The sequence below is a fragment of the Eupeodes corollae genome, chromosome 2 (assembly GCF_945859685.1).
Source record: "Eupeodes corollae chromosome 2, idEupCoro1.1, whole genome shotgun sequence".
Lineage (NCBI taxonomy): Eukaryota > Metazoa > Arthropoda > Insecta > Diptera > Syrphidae > Eupeodes > Eupeodes corollae.
Window position 1 is genome coordinate 76,796,121 of NC_079148.1, and position 16,216 is coordinate 76,812,336.

Sequence of the window (16,216 nt, forward strand, 5' to 3'; positions counted from 1 at the left end):
ACGAATAATATTTAAATTCGATTGCAGAATCGCCAAATATATAATCAGCTAGCTATAGGTACTTTGTGCAAGTACAAAAAGTCCATGAGGGTGGATTATTATGAAATATTTGCACCTGCTGTTTATTTCTTATTTTGTTGTACTTTTTTTATTCGCATATTTGTGAATTTTCTTTCACCAGTTTTTCCATGACACTAAAAAATCAAGTACTCAAATGGTTTCATATATGCATATCACAGACATGCATGTTCAAATGCACACTCTAGTTTTATAGATTGGGTTAGTAATTTTTTTTCTTTGTGAAAATGGCGATTGGATTTATTGAATGTGGTTTTCCTAAATTTAAAAGAAGATTTTAACGATAAAACCTTTAAAAACAAACTGACAAAATAATTAAAACTACCTATTTATCCAGTGCTCAATTAATAGTTGATATACACTTAGACCAAAAAGTCTCCGTACAGCAGATTTGTTTTTGTTGATTCAAATGTAAATAATTTATTATAACAATATATTAAAAACAAGTATTTTAAAAATCACAATCATATTTTTTTTTAAATTTGGTAAAAATCTCAACACTTTGGTTTTTACACTTAATTAAATCACTTTTTTTCAAAAAAAAAAAAAAAAAAAACAAAAAACTAGCCTACTGTACGGAGACTTTTTGGACTATGCGTATATCTTAATTGTTGCAATTACTGTTTGTGCAGTTTCTTGCTATCCTTACGCTATTTCAGTCACTTTAACAACTAAGTGGGGTCTCTAGAACCGCTTACTATCGAAATTCGAAATAAACGGAAATAATAAAATTATAACGAGGCTGAGAAGCAACCCACACTGTTGACGTTCCATTCGTGACCGTCTGTCGATTTGGCTTAAGATTTAACAAAATATTTATTTTAAAACAACAAAAACAACAAAATACTGATACAAAATGTTTTCGAATCAAGTCTTATGAAAAAAAAGATATTGACTGTTATCAAACGCAAAATAATGTTTCTAATATTTTGTTAAAGTTTTACAAAAGTTGACAGACAGAAGTGTTCAGTGTGGGTCGCATCCAAGACTCTTTTTTTGGAAGTCATTTCCGCATCTGATCTTTCTACTTTATTTTCTGTAAAAGAATATTTATTTGTAGTCGATACCTCTATTGGTTTTTGAGATATAGATGACGAAAAATAGTATCCCGAACGTAAGAATTTGGCAAATTGAACTAATTACAATGACTTCCTATGGGAAGTTCATTAGAATTTATACAACCTGGATTAGAGTCCTAACAAACGCGTTTATACACTGGGTACATAATCATTCGCTTAAAGGTGTTTTAGCTATTGCAAGATGCAATTATAAAGTTTTTCTGGTTTGATAGTGTGATATTTTCATTAAAATGGAATGTCCTCAATTAAACGATGCCTAGTGTACAAAATGTAGGTGCAAATCTGAACATTTTTGTAATATACTATACCTACTAGGTATACACACATAGCTGCCAGCCTCATCTGTGTTTAATTAATTTGCACAGTGACCTAGTTGTTGTCGTATGTTTTTGCAGTAGCAGCAACAGCAACAGAAGCTATAGCAGCAAATAAGGGTAAATTGCATTTGCATGCATACCCCACTATAGTGGGGTGCCTTGCGCGCGTATCTATGCTAACATACATTTTGTGTGCCCATAGTAACTAGGTTAAAAATTACACTTGTTTCTGAATGAAAAACATTGTTTAGTATATACCTAGTTTAAAGAAATTTAAAAAAAGATAACAATTAAAAAAAAAAAAGATAAAATACTGTCACACCTTTTTGGTCACCTGGAAATGACACAGTTTCTGCAGATTTTCAAAAGAAAATTACACTCTAGCCATAGTGCATACTGAAGGGTAGGTACTGTACATTCGAAACAGTGTATCTACAGAGAGAAAAAAAGATACAAAAGTATATTTTTTTAGGTAGGTTCTGGGTACCTCTATATGCGATTCAATTTGGCGTGATGAAGAGATAGAAAAGCACAGCACTTATAGCCCTTAACATACATTTCACTTTGACAAGGATAATATGTACCTACTTGTATTTAGGTATACTCATGTGAATCGGGGGAAAAGGCAAAAAAAAAGGAATTCCGTGTACCCAAGGAGGAGGCAAGGCCCTTTGAAAACCAACAGAAGCTAGTTTATTTTTGTACAAATACGTACATAGGTATGTATGATGTATAAAAAGACAGTGATTTGTGTGAGCACTATACATAAAATAAAAAGCAAAACTCATCCCGTGTAGCAATGTTTATTTGATTTATGTCGGAAATTCCTTAAAAAAAGCAATGTGTGGTTATGAGCAAGGACATCTTTTAGGTGTTCCCACTTACATATGTATGTATATGTTTGAAATATTATTTTAAATTGAAGATTTATTTAACAGATGCCACCAATCATACATAAATATTATTATGTCATACAATTACAATCATAATGGGTTTGTTTGTTGTTCTAATAAAATCAGTGTAGAAATTCAAAATATGTAGTGTAATATTGTGTTTTGGTAAATAATTTTCTATCAACACACACATTTTTGACCAATTTTTCAGTGACAGAAGAGTATTCGGATGAATAGAAACGCAAGTGTAGATTCAAAGTCTAATATGTCTGATAATGAAACATTTAAGCATATTTATAGATTAAAGGCTATGAAAATAAACGTGTGTTCATATTAAATTGTACTTTTATTTAGTGCCAAAAGCTGGTTATGATATTTTATAAAAGGAACTTGAATCGTTATTACCTCAAAATGGAGTCTATAGGGGTAACATAATTGTGTTTTTAAATTCTTGTATGTATGTGAAATGATAAAATAAGAGGGTAACTATTTTTAGGTATAAACGTGTCTGTCAATTATTTATTATTGCTATCAAACATCGCTTCGTTAAATGGAGAAATAAAAATATGCTATACAAAATTAAGATATATCTATTAAGAAATTTTCGGAAAACGTGCACATTTTTAAAGTGGTAAAATACGTTTTTCGACCGATCCAGGTTTTTAAGAATGTTTAATAGTAAATATTTTAAATTTCGATTCGAGGAATAAAATTGCAACATTTTCACAATGGTAAGTTTCAACATCGACATCGTGCAGTACTGCAAGAACCTCTTGCCTTTTTTTTTTCATAACACCCAGTCGTGTTACGTCAATGAATTTTTCGATTTTTGGGCGTCTATATACGGGACAATACTTAAAAAAAAAAGAATTTTTCAGTCCTGGTTCTGATGGAACATCATCATTTTTGTAAGGAAAACTTAGTGTTTTATGTTTATTTTCAAGGAGCCACTGTTCTAAATTCCCAGATCTTTGGAAATATATATACTTCACGCCAGTCCATAAGAAATGTTACACAAATTTAACCTTTAACGATAGTAGTCCAATATCGAAATTTTCTGATGTTTCGAAATTGTTTGAATCCTTTCCCTTTGTCATAATTTTTTTTAATTTTAATTTAATTAAAAATCTACAATTGCATTTGAAAAACTTTCTCAAGTCGATTGCATTTTTACATTAGACGAATTAGAAAATCAATTCTTCTTAATAAAATTGGACTTAATTTACATTTTAAATGTATTTTGTCATATCTCAAAGCTAGATAGTATAGCGCCATGTAGAGGAGTAATGGCTGAATCACAAACACGCTTCAGCTTCGGCTTCGTCTGCGCTACGGTGGCTGAACTCGTAAACGTCAGGCGAAGCCGAAACTGAAGCGTGTTTGTGATTCAGCCATTACACCTCATTTAATTTAAAGTCAATTCTTGTGTACCTTAAGGGAGTCACCTTGGTCCATTGCTCTTTCTTTACGATATGGCTAATAAATTTTGACTGTATGTTAAATTCGTCACATTTGAATAGATATTATTATTATTGAGCGTATAATTAAATTATACAAAAAGCTAAAAAAAACTTGGTTTTGTCAAAAGATTTCTTCGAGAATAATCCATGCGTTGTTAGAGTTTTATATGTTTCTTTAGTCAGGTCATTTCTTGAATACGCTTGTATTCAACGTAGATTTTAAATATGTTGTCTTGGTTTTTTCTCCTAGCCTGATAGATTTTCTGATCTGCATATAATGAAAGGCTTTCTTTGTTAAATTTCCCATCTTTCTTTCTATACAGAGTATTTGTAGTTCTGCTTTATAGCTGGTGTATTGAATGGAACGATTTCATGTCCATCTATTTCTTGTCGATTGTATTTCACTATGGTTCAGGCGCTAACAGTCTTCGTAATCAATTAATCAGTAAATTCAGCAAATCTCTATATGCATGGACTTAAAAAATGACAATCTCAAATCTGGAAGCTTTAAATTTATTTTTTGCTATAATTAGTTGAAATTATGTTAGTTTTAAATTTAGAAGTGAATATTGTAAACTTGAGATTAGCATTTAATGTGTTTAAAAAATATACATATTTTCTCTTGTTATGAAGCGATATTTTTTGTTGCGAACTGCCGAATAGGCTGCTCCTTAATGAAGCTGTTTTGGTAAAAACGATCACTTTGTTGAGTTAACGAAAAATGTTCGCTCTATGTTTTGTTATGCAGTACGCAGTGGATATTTTTATATATTTTTAACTACAGATCTGATAAGTTTGTTTAGACATCTACACTTCTTAGTTTACTAATTATAAAAGTACTACGTTTTACAGATTTTAATATCCTCTAAAATAGATGATTTTCTGTTGTCAAATTTTTGGTAGTCAAATCTGAAAATGATTTTTTTTGACAATTTCAACTTAGTAATTTTTTAAATTTACGAAAATGAATTCTCTACAACTGACAAATAAAACAAATAAAATAAAATTAAATAAAGTGGTAACATTGATCATTATAACAGTGATGCGTAAAAATATTGCAAGAAACTTTTATCCCTCTTCGGGAATTGTTAAGCCTCAAGAGAAGAAACAAAAAATATAATAATTTCTATTTCTTATGCATGTACAGGTTGATTGAATAAATTACTATTATATTTTTCTTTTTTGAATGTGTCTTCTTTCACCCCTCTTCCCATCGGGATGAGCGGAAAATTATTTTTCTCTGTATATGCAGAGTGAAATGTCACAAATAATAAGGTATATAGATTATATGAGTTTTAAGCAGAAAATAATATTAAATTGAATTAATTTCAAGCTTTTTGATAAAAACAAACGAAAATGTGAAAGGTTAGGTCCTGGAAATACATACATACTTACATATATATGTGTATAAATATATTTTTAATCCTTAGAATATTCTTTTGAAACGATAAAAGTTCGATGAAGGGAATTAAATTTTGGACAAGAAGGCAAACATAAAAATAAATTTCGTTAGCCTCGGATCAGTGTGACCTTTTTAATATCTAATATAAGCTTTCTTTTTTTGCATTTTCCGGGATTTTGCAGGATTATGTCTATAGTACTATAGGTATGTACATACAATATGGCTTTGTATACAGCTCGGTATAGCGGTGTTTCGAAATTTTAAGAACATTACTTTAGAATTGGGATATTTATTATAGAATGAGTATAGATTTGTTTCTTGGTGAAGGAAATGAACCCGCTTTATTTTCGTAAGTCAAGATTAAATGAAAAAAAAAAAGAAAATATATAAATCAAGGTACTTTATTTTAAGGTTTTAAGGAAAATCCTATTAAATATTACAAGAAATGGAAGAATATGGGAAATTGATATGAAACAAAAAAAAAAAGTAAAAGCTCAATCGTTTTGATTGAAAATGTGTATGCAAACAAATTGTTTTCCATTAATGATGAACTTCTTTCTTTTTGTATCTTTCAAATTTAATTAAGAAAACCATCCGTGGCGTGATGGTTGGTCCCTTCCATGGCTGCCATATTTCGAACACAGGCATGGTTAAGAGTTGTAAGTCACTTTGATCTTGTCCTCTTAAAGCTTTTGCGCCACCTTATTAATCTCTTAACTTTCCATATCCCATATTGTAATCAATACGATTTGTCGAGCTTACACAACTTATTTAAAAATTAACACTAAAACCAGCAAAAATAAAAAAAAAACTGAACAAAATGTTTTTCGACTCAAGTATTATGAGAATGAAGAAAAATATTGAATTTAATTATGTTTGTTTCGCACCCAAAATATTATGATAAATAATAGTTTTGATTGTGGGTCGCATCCCAGCATTTTTTAAAAATTTTTTTTTTCTCAAATGTCATGTTTTGAAGGCACTTGTGGGTTGTCTGGACAAGCATTTTAACGAAAATGATTGTTCCCTTTTTTCTAGAATTATTTTAGTTTGGACCAATTCTAACGATCATTTGGACACAAGAATTCATTTGACAAAAATAATAGTTCGTAAAAAAGATCAATAATATGAATCATATCAGTTTGCACACTTAGAGATAAAAGATAAATTCTCAGTCTTAAAATCCAATAATTTTTCTACCTAATTTCATGTTATTCTTTTACATATGTTGGTTTTAATTTGAAATAAACTGAACTTTCCAAATTCAATTTGTTTCCAGTTGAAATTATTTATTTTATTTTACTTACATACTGTTTAATTGCAAGTCTGCAAAACCCAATATGCCTTGTGGGCATATATACCTACATAAGTAGATGTACTGTACTAATACTGAAATATAATGCAACAAATCTTTCTTTAAACAACAAAACTTAATGTGAATTTATAGATTTACCTTTGGCATTTCGTATTTTGGCATTAATCCAAAAACCTTTTGGAAAGGTCAAAGATTTATTTTATAAAGGTTATAATTTCTTTAGGGTGGACATACTATTTAGTATATGTAGAAGTATATAATGTATAAGAATGGGTGTGAATAAATTATTTATGTTTTTACGTGTTCATCTCTTTTATTATTATGTGATTATCATTTTTGATTGCAATAGAATTGGAACTGCATCCGATGGAATTATATTTCTATCAAAACAAACTTTTTAATTGAATTGCTGAAAAGTACCGAACTGCTAATATTTTGAAATCTTTGTATCCTGGTGGGTACAATAGGGTTTATTTTTAATGATTTGATAATAAGCTGAAAACAAAAGATTGACTCATTTAAATAGTAAGTATGAAATTTCAAACACTGTAGATTATTTCGTAAACGTTTTATGGTTCTCGGCAAATTCTTGCACAGAAATTATAACTTGAATATTAAACTTAAACTGAAAAGTGATCCGAAACAATTCTGGAGTTTTATCAATTCTGAAAGGAAATCGATTGGTATTCCAACTTCAATGTAATTTAATAAAACTCTTGAGCTTTTTGCTAATTGCTTTGATATTGCACCTAAAGTAGATATTTGTAACAGTTAGATTAGATGATAAGACTCTTAAGCCCAATCCTGGTGTCGCTGGTATTTCTAATGTTGTCTTTTAAAAATGTTTGAAATCTATTTGATTATTTTTGAATGAACACAAATTTTCCTTTCTGATTCCAATTTATAAGTCTGGTTCGAAAAACAGTGTTGAAAATTACAAAGGCATTTGTAATCTGTCTACAATTCCTAAAATGTTTGGCAGTTTATTAAAGAGAAAAATCGATTTTTTCGTAAAAGAATATTTAAGTGAAGTCCAACAAGGTCTTATTTTGGGTAGATAGATTGTCTCTAATCTCAAATGTTTTTCCTTTTTTGTTATTAATTGCATGGAAAATCTAAGTCAAGTAGATGCAACTAACCCAGATTTTAGTAAAGCTTTTAACCCATTATGCCACAACATATTTTATCGTAAGCCCGGAAGTTTTGGGATTCTCTTTAATCACCTTCAGTGGATTTCTTCTTGGATCAAACCTCGAAATCTATTACATTCATCTCAGGAATTCTTCAGGATAGTCATCATGTCTCACTTTTATTTATAATATTTATTGATGATATTTGTAAAAACATGAAGTTCAGCCAATGTCTGATACATGTTGATGATCTTAAATTATTTTAAATCTATTTAAACCTCCAAATATATCTCGACCATTTATCTTACTGATGCGTGGTTAACTGTCTTAAAGTTAACGTTAAGAACGCCTCGCTATCTCCGTCTGTAGGGAAATCTGAACCTGTAAGTTTATGTTTTTTCTTTATAGTACCCTCCTAAATATAAATTCTTAAACTTTATAATAGATTAAATGAATTTTTCATCAAAAATTTCAGGTTTCCATAGCTTTACTTATAAAACCGCAAAATGAATGTTCTATATTAACAGAATTCGCATTATATGAAGTCCTTTTTTCAGATGTTTCTATGATAAATAGGAGGAAAAGTTTGCAATTCAAGGAAGAACGTGAATACGATAAACGACAAAATATGATTTCAACATTGTGAACAGCTTTAAAACTTGATATTATTAAATTGCTTGAAGTACGATGAGACCTAGCAGCCTTATCCATTAATAAACCATAAAACATTCTTTTCCGACAAACTTAAAATAAAAACTCCGAACTATTATTTCATGTAACATAAGTTACCTAAGAACTAGGAACATAGGAACTTATTCGTGTTATTACCATTTCCAGGTACTAGGCCATCCTTTACCATAATTTAAGTTGAATTTCCACAAACTTCAGGTTAAAGTACCCTGGCCTTGTTATTATTGGTTAAATCTATATGTTCTGTAATGTATCATGACCATGGTCATGTTTTGTTGACAAGTATATAAAATACAGGAAATGCTATCTAAATGAAAATGTAATTTGTTAATTGGTATACTGTTAAAGAGATTATGAAAACGTTAGGTAAAGTAATTCAAAACCAAGGTAAGAGTAAAATATATCGAAACGAAAATCTATTGTGTAATACTGTTCGAGATTTAGTTTTTTTTTTTAAATTTAAAAAAAAGCTTCCAGCCTTGAATTATTGATTTATGAAGCTAACATTTTTTTCAGTACATCCTTCATATTTTTAGTACATCCTTCGTAAAATTTTGGGAATAAGGAAAGTTTCTAGTTTACAGATATGGAATTTCGAAAAGTATCTATATATTTTTTTCGTTTAAATAAAATGCTTTAAGCAATGCAACTTTATCCGAAAGTATTTCAAAACTTCACGAAAATGAGATTGGACTTAAGAGAATATCATTTGAAGGAGTTTCAAACCTAAACAAAGCTTGTAACTTAGAACAACGACCTCAAACTTTATTTTTTTTTTTTTGAAAACTGATATTAATTTTTTAATTAAAGCTAACTAACGCTAAAAGGCTAGTGCAATTTTTCCGACATTTTGTAATTGATTGGATTGTGATGTCAGCTTAGCCTATGTTTGTATGAGCTTGTATACCATTACATGATATATTATGAAAGCCTCTAATTTTCTCTTCAATGACGTTATTATAATATTATATTTAAATTATTTTTCGACACGAACAAAATACACCTGTTAACAATGGTTTGAGTTAAGTAGCTCAAAAATTGTTTTGATATTGTATTATTCTTAAAATCTTTGTTTAAAATTGAAGCTTACAACTTTAATCAATAGTTAAGTTCTTGAGAAAACTAAAAAACAAAAAAAAGGTTCTATGAAGGGAACCCTTCTGAGCAATACAAAAATATTTGTTTATATCGAAATAAGCTTAACTAAGAAAAAAAAATGTTTGCGAGAATTTAAAAAGAAATCTATCGGTTTGTTTTGTGGAAATTCGAATTATTGATTTTTGAATGTACAAATCTGTGCTGTGACTATTGTTATTTTTAGTTTTAAAATATCAGGAACCAGACTTCTTTACCACCGTAATGTAATGTTTGATTAAAATCTCGGGTTCAATTTGTTTGTACAAATGCAAAACTTGCATTTCCCTTATGTCGCAAGTAAAAATGACAAAAGGTTTAAACTAGAATACATTACATAAAAAGGAATCACACTCTAAATGCAAAGACTCAATCTATTTTTAATTCTCTGGTATTTTGTATGATCATTTTGAGACTACATATAAAAGTGATAAAGAGAAAAAAGATGCAGATTCAGTGTATTTTTATTAGAATTGAAGTGAGTAGAAACGCTGACCTTAAAAATAAAGAAGATTTTAATATTTAGGTGATGGTGCAAGGTTGGAAGAAGATTTAAATTTTTTTTTGAAAAAAGGAAATGGATCTACTTCAACTGAAGTTAAATGGTAACTGTTGTCATAATAATAATAACGCACTAAATGTTAAATTATAATGTACACAAATCTATTTAAAGTTAACCCCCTCTGCTGAGTTTTTATTGTATGACTAACTTCTGAACTCCTTTTTTTTTTATTCCAATGAATTTCCTGTTTGATATACATGCTTTACTTTTGTACACTCCATCTTTTCTTAATAAAGATAAACTAATTTTAATAGTAACGCTGGTTGTGATTCTTTACTTGACTCTTTATGAAGTTTTAAGCACATTTTGAATTAAAAACATTCATGATTTTGAATCCAAAAATTAAACTTAACTATTTGGTCAAATCTCAAAGATACTCGTTTTGAACATTATTTTTGTGTTTTTTGATTTATTTCAAACATTAGAAGAATTGTTTAAACAACCGATTCGTTCCAAGAGCATATTTTAAAAACCATCACGGGTTTAATTGGAAAAAAGCTACTTTATTTATTTTAGATAGCCTCAATAATTCTAATGTAGGTATACTTTTAGAAAAATAATATTTCAAAAACCTGAAGTCATACAACACATAAGTAATCTTGACCAGGTTTATCATGCATTAAATGGCTCAATCCAATTTTGATTCACAATTTATTACGTTTCGGACGAATTATCGGCTTTTTAATTTTATTTTTGTTTTTAATTTTTGTCAAGTAGTTCTCACAAAACTTTTTTTTATATCATATGTACATTTGTATCAATTTTATTTTCATAAATAAACGTTTACGCATTTTTTACCAATGTTAAAGCTTGTTAAACAAATAAAGTTTCGCAGTCAGAATGGAATGTTTTGCTAGCGTCCAGAACAAAGAAAACATTTCGGACACATTTAAAAAAAAAACATTTCAGAAGTGTTTCTTTGTTTTTTTTTTTTAAATGTTTTCTTAATGTTTCTGAAATGTTTGTTAAATGTTTCAAATTCAGTTTTGATTGTGTTACAAATCTTTTAAAAACCAGTCAAAAATAATGTTAGAACATGAAGTTTTAAGATGTATACTAACGCTAGTACCGGATACGTAAGCGGATTTAATTAACATTCAAAAAACTCTTTTAAATATTTGTTCTTAAATACCAAGCTTTTGAACATTAAAAGCTAAAAAATGTTATAATAATAAATTGGGACGTTAGAAATATAATTATCAGAAGGTAAATAAGTCAAAACGTTCAATTATCATTGTTTTTAAGAAAAGTAAAATAAATTAGGTTAATTATATGTTTATATGCTCTTAAAATGTTCTTATCTTTTTGAATTAATCTATTTCTGCTTTGTATCTATTTTATATCTTTTTCTTATTTTATTTACCGGTCTCATCCTAAAGACATAAAGATATATATAAACAAAAATGTACTCATTTCAGTCAGTATGTCAGAGTGTATAAATATTGATACTCACGTATGTTATTTTTTATTGTACATAGATTGCCCAAAAAAGGAAATTCATATGTTGCTAAAACATTCTGGAAAAGTTCTTAACTTCAAAGTACATTATTGTTCTATTCTCATACGTATCAATGGATAACATAGCTTTGAAGATCATGCTATCATAAAACTCCTATTTCAAAAAAGGGTGTGAAAAAGAAAATTAAAACCCTCAAATCAAACACAGTTAAAGGGTTGGGTCAAAAATATCTTATGGTTTTACCTGAAAAGACTTAGGTCTTTTCAGCACTCCACTAGCATCTTCCAAGGGGAAGTTAACGCCATAGGAAAATGAAGATCTCGAAAAGCAAAACTGATGTGGTAATGCGTTGGCAGATTCAATGAACTGGGCAAGCACAATAAGGTCTCACATCATGTAGAGCCTGGATACGTTGGTTTCCAAGGCAATTTAGGAAGAAACGGTGATGCTTTTAACAGGACCTGAACCCTATTGTAGTCTGTAGAATAGAGGAAAATATGATCAATTCAGAAGAGTTGGCCAAAAAATCAGAATAACAAACGATATTTAGATCGTATCACTATGACAATAATCTTGGATTAATAACAGGTCTTCTTCGCAGAACCTTTCGTTTGGAGGGAAGTGCTATTTGTTGGTCCTTTAATGAGTACGGAGGGTGGCCATCATTCACCCGGAACGCAGATACCTTAAACATATGCTTATCGAAGGAAAGAGGCTGGCTTGCGACTGTTAACTTCCCATCCGTGCCCTACTGTCAACTTGTCTAAACTTCAGCAAAATATTAATAACAACATATTGTGTGAGATACAAAAAAAATAAGTCAATATCCTTTTTTTTTCTCGTAATGCTTGAGTCAAAAACAATTTCTTATCATTATTTTTGAGGTCTACCTGGTTTATAAGAAAAGTTGTAAATTGGCTAAAAACTTAGTTTTAAGTAAGAAACAATATTTTGCAAATGATTAAATCAGTTTTTTAACGCTCCTATTTCTTATATAAGAAAACACATATTGGATATTTCTAAGACCATTATCCTACCGTAAAAACAAAATTTAGCACATAATGAAATCGTTTTGAAGTCAATGTCTTTAATTTTTGCCAAGATTTTTGAGTCAAAAACCAATTTTTACCAAATTTTAATAATGTTTTCTTTAGTTTTTTTTATTTTTTTTTGTATAAAAACCGTTACTTCGAGAAATCTAAAATTTATACAGGCATCGTCATTCTTCGTTGCATGTAATTATTTTGGAAGTAAGCCCATATTGACAAATAATTTTGTCTGTATACAAACATTTATTTGAAGTCGATAACTAGTTCTCGTGATATAGTAGACGAAAAAATAGTACCTCACACATACGAACGGGATTTAGAGACATTTCTCTGAAAATTTTTGATTTATTCTATTAACCTCAAAATGTCAAGAAATGGCAACATTTTAAATTCAGCTAAACGAGCTGATTAAAATTACTCCCAGGGTAAATTAAAAACGAGAAAGAGTGTATGAGACAAAACAGACCTCTTTGTTTTGTGGATTTCAGACTTATAACCTCCAATACTACTTGTATTATACGGTCAGAAAGGCAATTTCTAACCCAACAAAAAAGAGATACGTCAATACCAAACGCACCGATTTTTTGATAAAAGAGCTTTATGCCAACTTTCTATATCAACTGCTTTTAAAATATCATAAATGCATTAATCTTACATTCTCTAAAACGATATAAAGATTTGTTTCACTTTTCGATAAGATGCTACGAAAGGCGTATTACTGGTCATTAGAAAGCCTTCGATCTTCGAGGAATTTCTTGAAAAATGGGATGTAGGTACGATGGGTCGTTTCTTAGAGGAGGAGCCGGATTCACCTTGTTTGGTTATGTGCTGCACAATGGGATAGATGTAAAAGCTAACACAATAGTCTTGTTAATATTTAAAAACACGTCTACAGAACAATGACAAGGATACCTTCAAAATCTTTTAAGACTCTGGCACCCAAGTACAGGCGGAGTAATAGTAGTATTAAAAAGTAATGCCTAGCAAAGAGCTTACTTTTCTCAAGAGACCTAACAAACGTTGGGTCATTATTAGTTTTCTTACAAAATCCGTAGAGTAAAAAGTCTCATCCATACCGTTTCATCTTTAGATCGTAGTGTATCAGTATCCCAATAATCTATTCATCTCTTCGACTCCTTAATTATTTAAAATAATTTTAAAGTGTGTCTAATTATAAATATTACTTAAAAAAAGACTATACTATTTATTGATGTATCCAACTCACTTTTTCAAAATGTGATGTCCACTCTATTTCTCGATGTTATAATCTTTTTGTTTTCGAATTAAATAATTTGCAAAATTTATAAGAACATTTAAAGTTTCTTTGTTTGTTTGTTAATTTTTTTGTTTCGTTTGTAAAACCAAAACTAAAGCAACTAACAAGAAACTTAACACACACTCGTTTTTTTTTCGAAAACAAAATACAAAAAAATTGAAAAACTGTTTCCACTGAACCGAAATAAATGCGGTATTTAAAAACACAGGGATGTGCTTTTCTTTTTTATTTATTTTGTGAATTTTATTTTTATTGTTGTTGTTTTGTTGTTTGCGCTGTATTATTTATGTACAACACACAATAATTGGCAAGTGTTTTTAAATACAACGAGATAAATCGCGATACATATCAGGCAGGTATAAGTTGGTATGCACTAAAAATATTTTTATTTTATTTATTTTGTCTGTCCTCACTATCGTGTGTCACCGTAAATTGTTAAATTTGTTTTTATTTTCGAAGTTTTTTCTTTTTCAAAAATATGTATGGCTGATTATTTTTTAAACAACAAAATAGAAATCAATTTGACATTTAAATTTGAGGAAAACAAAAATAATTACAACAGTAAAGTGTGTGAAATCGAATTTTGAATTGATTTAGAAAAATAGCATCGCGCGGTGGGAATTTAATTAATTCAATATTTTTATTTGATTCTTTTTCAAGGCATAACACAAAAACCACATATAAAATCTATACAACTGCTGAATGCCACATATATGTGTCAATTCTTTGCCTCTATTCCCAGAGTTGTTATGCAAATCAGCTGTTCTGCTAAATTATATCATGTAGGAATATTCCGGGTGAATTTTCTGTTGTTTTTGTTGTTGTTTTATTTAAAACGAATCCTTTTTCTGAATTGATGTTTTTTTTTGTTGGGTTGTATAGAGAGGAATTTGTATTAATTTAACGTTGGGTAATAGATTTAATTTAATTTATTATTAATTTTTAACTATAAGTTTGTTCACAAATCAAGCAACAATGGTATAATATATAATTCACTTTATAAAAGTAGAAAAATACAAAAGAACAGATTTTATCTATATGTACTCGTATATGTGTGTACTTGAATTTATTTTCTAATAATTATTGTATAATATTTAACATTTTTTTGTTTTTTTATTGATCTATGTATAATTTATTTTATTTATAGAGCAAGCGACGACGAGACGCACGGAATATTTATTTATATATTATGTAGATAATAATAATTATATTAATAATATATTATTTTGTTATTTATATTATATATATGACTTGCACTGGGAGGTATAATTTAATTGATATATTAATTTTTATATTCTTATAATTTTATGTTTTTGTTTTATGTAATTTGAATTAAATTTTTGTTGTTGTTGTTATTTAAGTATTTTGTTGTATCCGTGATGTTGTGTACTACTGGATGTTGATGTTTGAGACGATTACGATTAATTTTGATACACAAATATATATTTTATATCGTTGTTTGATGCGAGGTGAAAGATACTGGGATAATAAAAAGATACAAGATTATAACTTAAAAAAAAACGTAAAAAAATATATTCAACAGCAAACTTTATGTATAGATAAAAGATATAAAGATGAATACTTGAACTTCTGAGTCGATTTATCTATAAATGTATTTATTTAATTTATTTTTTAATTTTTTTTCAAGTGCAATTCAAAGTTATTTGAATTTGTTTTTTTGGTAAAGAGGTACGACGACGACGTATGGTGTTGTTTTTGTTGTTGTTGTTGGTATGTACCTGCACTTGAATTTGCCTTAATTATTAATTATTATTATTATAACACCGAGAGAATAAATATGAATGGCGTGCGCTGTGTTCTGTTGACGGTAAAGTATTGAAATTTTGACTTGAGCTTTTCCCCGAGTTATACCAAAAACGACAGCACCAGAAGCAGTAGCAGTAGTGGCGACGACTACGAACGACAACGACAACGACGACTACGATGACTTTGACGACGACGACGACGACAACAACTATGACGATGGTGGCGGTGGCGTTGACGGTGACTGTAGTGACGGTGGTGGTGGAGAGCAGCTCGAGAAAAACACGGGCAAGAGACTCAAATTCATTTGGCGCTGCTAGTGCCTTGCCTTGCCTGTGATATAGCTGGGGCTAACTTGGTTTTATTTAGTGGAGCTCCCTTCGACTCAAAAAGCAAACAATAAATAAATAAAATAAAATTGAATGGCTGACAAAAAAAAGATAAAAAACCTACAGATTTCCACATGAGAGAAACCAAAAATTTTGTGTTTTCTTGTTGTGCTTGTGGTGGTGGAGTAGGAGAAAATAAAGCTTATTTAAGTATTTCACTGGGGCAAATCGTTTAAGATTTCTGTTGTACCCGATGTGCTAATAAAATGAGAAGAAAAG

At 29.3% G+C, this 16,216-nt stretch overlaps 1 protein-coding gene across 1 annotated transcript in view; it reads right to left on the reverse strand.

The window, feature by feature from the left end:
• The window catches only part of LOC129947624 (protein Tob1), a 132,973-nt gene extending 116,979 nt beyond the window's left edge, over positions 1-15,994 (reverse strand). Inside the window, exon 1 of the mRNA XM_056058255.1 lies at positions 13,794-15,994. The gene's annotated coding sequence lies outside the window, so the exon portion shown is untranslated. The remainder of the gene's footprint in view (positions 1-13,793) is intronic.
• Positions 15,995-16,216: the final 222 nt, after the last annotated feature.